Source organism: Calidris pugnax, unplaced genomic scaffold, assembly GCF_001431845.1.
Source record: "Calidris pugnax isolate Ruff unplaced genomic scaffold, ASM143184v1 scaffold44, whole genome shotgun sequence".
Taxonomy (NCBI): Eukaryota; Metazoa; Chordata; class Aves; order Charadriiformes; family Scolopacidae; genus Calidris; species Calidris pugnax.
Window position 1 is genome coordinate 20,590,235 of NW_015094506.1, and position 6,013 is coordinate 20,596,247.

The following is a 6,013-nucleotide window of genomic DNA, read 5'->3' on the forward strand; positions in this document are numbered from 1 at the left end:
TCATGCTTAGTACCCCCGTGTGTCAAAATCTGCAAGATCTCCATGTATATGCACAGTCAGACCCGAAATTAAAGAAATTAAGTATCTGGAAGTGAGGAAGCAGCTGCTATTTTCACCTTATTAACTGTGAAGGAAAATAACGGGAATCGGCTGAACGTTATCCTGCCTCAACAGGACCTTTTGGGGCTGCAGGACAAGTGCTCTGCTCCAGCCAGCCCCAAATCCAGCAGGGACAGGTCCAGCCTCTTTCATCATTATTTGAAGATAACAGGTAAGCAAGATGATACCTGCCAAAATGTTTTACATAGGAATTGTTTCCAACAGGAAGGTACTGACCTTTGAAAAGTCACCTCAAGAAGTACCCTCGTGGAAGCAGGTCTGCAGAAAAACTGTTGATCCAAGAAAATACACTTATTTTACAAATAAAGTTTGGTTATTACCCAGCATTTCCCACCATGGCAACACAGCAGAACAAGCTCTTCGATGCCAAAGTACCATAAGCAATAGTTATATTTTTATTCCTTAGTCTTTATCATAGGCAATTAGGTAGAACAAAATGTGCCAGTTTCAGAGCCAATGGCTGAACTTGATGATACAGCAGACAAGATACAGAAATAATAGAAAAATAAATATGGGAAGTAGCACTTTCCTCTGGCCACCTTTTTCAATCACTTTCCCACTGCAGAGTGCAACGTCAAACTTTTAAAAATAAAGTTGATCCATAGGTTCTCCAAATGGACTATTGAGCAAGGTTTGGCAGGAAGGCTATTAAGAATCCATGCTGTGACATGAATATAAATGGCTGCAAATATTGTCCTCAGTTGCACCAGTGCACTACCACGCTGCCCTCAGGCCAGCTGCTCTCTGGTTGCCTTTCCTAATAGCAAAGGGCAAGTATGCCAGCTCTAAGGAAAAATAAAAATAATCCCAGGCTTAGACATGGAACAGGTTTTTATCCTAGAAACGGAACTCATCTCAGTTAGTCCTTGGCTCTGTTAGTCTATTCCCATCAGCCAGGTTTTGCTGTCAGCCCTTGTGACGATGGCAGTCTCCAGTGGTGGGGCTCGCTGTGTAGAGCTTTCTTATTATAAAAAATAAATTTTTAATCAGGTAGACTTGTTGCCTGCCCCCTGAAGGGAAGCTCCAGCCCTGCTTTCCCAGCTCAGGTGGGCTTTGACTTCCAATCTTTCTTACCTCCTGAGCGGCGGGCGTTGAGTGTCCCCGCAGTCGGTGCTCGGTTCAGTCCCTTACTGTGCCCTGCTCAGAAAGTGCCGTCAGCTGGAAATTAAGGCAACAGCTCACTGGGTGACACAGTAACCTTGAGCATTAGTCCTCCTGCGTGCATCCAACCCCTACATCATCTGTGGTCAGAGGAGATGCTGAGGCTGTATTTTAACTGGGAACCAGCGTTTCACACTTACCAGGTAATCTCATCCATTTTTAAAGTTCTGCACAAATAACCCAGTCAGGGCTCAAAGTCTGTTTGGATCAGTTAGAAGCAAAAAATGGTCATCAATGCCTGATTTGTAAGAGAGTAAAGCTGGGTACAAGGGGCCTGTTGTGAAGATTTTAGCTCTGCTGTCACCTGCTGAGGGCAGGATTTGGGATGCTCCACGGTGACAGGCTGTGTCAGGAGCAGCCAGGGCTGAGAAAGCCAGTGAACAAAGTTAAGTATCTGTATGAAATTTTCAACAGCAGGAAAACAGGTTGCTCCCTGCTTTTTCAGGCCTTTCCTTACCCTGTGACCTGGTGTCGACTGCTGATCACCCACCTGAAGGCAGCTCGTGCAGCCTGTGGTAAGGAGGCCTCCACCTCCATCACGTACCTCGGTGCTGGAGGGGCCGTGGTGGGGTCCGTTACCACACATGCAGAGGGGACAACTGATGGCAACGGGCTCACATGTCCCTGTTTCCTTGAAGAAGCCAAGTGGTGGTCCTCGTGATGTCCATCCTGCAGGTGCCTCACACAGTCTTCCATGAAAGTGCCAGTATCAACCTGTTGTTGTGAAGAGCACATATGTATATGCACAATAACAAAACGGCTTTTTGAAACCAATGCTGTGATGCCCACCAAAGGGCGGGAAATGCCAGCTGCCTGGTAGAAACACGGCCAGGGGCAGGGGAACAACCAACTTTCGTCCAAAAGAGCTGTAGGAAAAGCTGAAGGAGTTTCCAGAGAACATCATCAATGTCTGCACCAGGCAGAGCAGCCCCTGACGCCCACCTTCCCCTCGCTCCTCGTCAGGACCGTCTTGCAGGTGATGCAAGAGGCTGCCATCGGGAAAATTGGCTGCTCCGTCCCTGGATTGTTTGTTTGTGAAACCAGAGGGAGTTCAAAGAAGTGATTTTGCAGAAAATTCTTTTGGCAGCTTCAGCAGGAAAATTCTAACGTATATACCCACCTCCGATATTGGCATGTTAATAGCGACGAGGGAATACGAAATGCAAACGATAAACGAAAGTCTAGGAAAATAATCTGTAAGCTTGGTTAGCACTGCTAATTCTGAAGTGGCTTGAATCACTCATACTCAAAACTACTGTTCTACATGCTGTAACATTACTTCCAAAAAAATCCAGTTTAACTCCCAACAGTGAAGTGGCTTTAAGAGGTAAACCTACTGAAGTAATTCAAACCACAATTTCAAAATAAGTCGTCCAGCTGCATTTCATCTGGTCTTTTAAAGGTATCAGCAGCTTTCAGATTTGTGGAAATGAGAACACGCGTGCTTATCAGAGGAGAGAAACGACAACAGCTCCACCATGTTAATTCTAATACTGTCTGAAAACATAAAAGCATCAGTTGTCAGCCCAGACTAACTGCGTGGCCCAATCTGCATTCTTTACCAGAATTCAACTGCCACCAGCATCATTTTTAGGCAGGGGCAAATTTTGAGGAACACGATGAAAGGGGATGGTATGTGAAGACTAAGCAGACTCAGAAACTTTGCTTTAATAGAAGCCATTGTTACATTTAGGATCTCAGATCAAAAGCGCTCTCTAGCTACCTCATGCTTAGGACGACAACCGTGCATTCAGCAGCTCTTCTGGTGTGGGACAGATAGCAATCAAATTTTCTTTTTTGTTTCAGTCAACACCCAGCCATGGAAATACTTCCAATCACAAGTCACAGGGAATTAATTAAAAAAAAAAATAAATTAAAATGTGCTCATTTTAGGTGACAAGTACTTTTAAAACCATGTTATTTAGAAACTGAACACCCTTTTTCAACAGGCACAGCCACCTATGAGCCATGTGGGATTGAGCCAGCTACCCCCTACACCTCCACGCCTTCCAACACTGCTTGGGTCCTGCCAAAGATAGTTTCTGGTCTCCTTACAGTCACCAGGAGTCCCTCAGCACTCTGCAAACAATTTCACATCCGACTACAATACATAAGTTCATATTTTGGGTACATTCTCAATGTTCTTTTTCATGGAAACTGCAAAATGGAAATAGAAAAGGACCAAAAATACTGGCTCAGGGATAGAGAGGATGTGCGACATGACACGCCGTGATGTGATATGGTTATACACCTGTGCACTATCTAGATGTCACGTGTGTGAAAGAGCAGTGTGGTCAGTCCCGAATCCTGACACACTCGCAGTCGACACTTTCACGGAGGTCAAAGTCACGTGCAAAATGGTTTTACCCACGTGAGTATCTGTAGGCTTCCCCGGATTAGTCGGGTCTTCAATTAGATTAACCAAGCCCAGGAAGGTTCTCACGTGCTTAAGTATTTGTGGCACCAGGTACTCAGAGGAGATTTAGTCCTGTGTGGTTTGGTTTTTTTTTGGCTGTTCGTTTTTAAACACCCAGGTGGAGTGTCCCTACCTCCTTCCTCCATGACTCCCTCGGTTTTCCCACAAGCAGGAACTGTTAAAATAACAACTGCAAGTGTTTTCTGCAACACTGAGGATAATCAAGTGGGTGAAACCCATCTTAGCCCTGGAAATTCAAGGTACAGCATTTCCAGAGAAACTGGAGCTAAAATAAAGATTTATAAGCAATACTCAATAAAGAACAATGATTCTAAAAACGTGTTAAAAGAGGCCAGAAATAGGAATGCTTCTACTCATTCCCAAGAACACCGGGTTTACTACTCAGAACTTACCTGGCACGTTGTACAACAGAATCACGATGGGGGAAAAAAACCCCACTTCAAATAAATGTATTTTTAAAAGAGCATTCTACTCTCTCCCCTTATACATAGTGTTAGTGGAAAGTAAAAACATATTAAATAAGCCTCAGACCTAAATTGTCAGTGTTAAAAATCTCCAGGTCAACTCAGTTGCCAATTTGTCAGGTGTGTAAATGAGTAGATGAGAACTGAGCTTTTCTTCCTTTCAGAGAAAAAGGCAGCTTTTTTTTTTTTTTTCCAATTTTTAAATTAATGTGGTATCAGCTAAGAAGTGCTTCCAATACTACACCTTGTTTTCAGTTTAAACCTGTTTCTCCTTCTTCAACCCAGATTGTAACATGAAATTAAGTCACAGTTTTAAGTTTCCATCTATGCTTGGAGACCCACAATATTCTTCCCCTTGGGGGGAGCAAAGCACCAGTTCCTTACTCACAGGTGAGAAATATGCTAAAATCAAACATCTTGCATTTTTGAAGCATGGAGCAGTTGAATACAACTGTACCTTCAAAGTAACACTTTAGAGAACATAGGTTCCCAATTTCAGCTGAATCATTTATAAAGTACCATAGGTAGTTACCAATATAAGTTACCATTTTTAATGTAACTTATGTTGTTTGTTTCCATGAGAGCGGCTACAGAGATGAAAAATGACATTAATAAAACCCAGGCCCGTATAATTAGAAATAATCACATTTGATTTGAAGATGTAAACATTGTTTCAGAAATCCTTAAAAAAATAATAAAAAAATAAAAGCAAAAATCATAGCAGACCTCTGACAGTAAAAAAAAAAAAATACGTAAAATTGTGGAGTGAGCAGGATACTTTTTGAAAATTATCCTTTTAAAATTTATGTATTTATTTTTTGAATAGTCAAATATATGCTTGTATCTTCTCCTATTTGAGAGAAGGAACGAAAGAGCAAAAAGAAAAACAGGAAAGAAAAGAAAAAAGAGACAAGAGAAAGAAAAAAAGCCATCTTTTTCAGCTCTTAGCCATCATCTGGATTATGATCATCCTCTCCTTTCAAGTTGAGAAAGCAGTTTGATTTCATAATAAAAAGAAATAAACAATAGTCTTGTATTTTTATGTCTATCATCTTAAAGTAGATATAAAAAAAGTGTAGAATTTAGAATTGTTATTTAGAATATGCCTGATACAGAACTATAGCAATACCATTAATGGTCCAATTTCCAAGCAAATTCAATACAAGCCAACGTGCTGGTTTTGCGCTACACAGAAAACCAGATCCACCCGCAGGCATGTGCTTTCTGCCTTGTCTTGCTTTGCAAATTTCAGGTATTTTGAAGTGGTTTACATCACCAGAGACAACTCAATGAGAAGTGGCAGTCACACCAAGGAAAAGGAAACTATCCAAATGGTTCAAGCTTTTCTTCCTCCGCTCTAGAGAGCGGTCATAATTTTCAGAATCAGTGTATATTCATGTTTGTTTGCATTTGGAAGTTCAAATAATAGTCATCATCAAATGAAATGTATTTCTGCTTGAAGTGGGAAAATACCACCTGGAACTATGATCAGTTCTAAACCAAGCTTCTTCCAAGTGTTCCTTCTGTGATGAATTCCTGAAGCACCTTTCTATCATGTGAAATGTTACCCACCCGCCTTTCTAAAAACGATTGCTATTATAGAGAGGTGATCTGAAACCAAGGTTAACCAAACTTTTTGGCTGTGGAAGCTTTACTGTGGAAAAGAATAGAAAACTCTCTCATAAATTTACTTGTCAGCAGCAAAAAGACTCTTCAAGTGTCTTATCCACTGTACAGCTCGATAGTTTTAATACTTCAACTTTTTTTTTTTTTTCCATTTTTCATTGTTGAAGAAATAATTTCACAATCTCAAATCAAAGTCAACACTGCA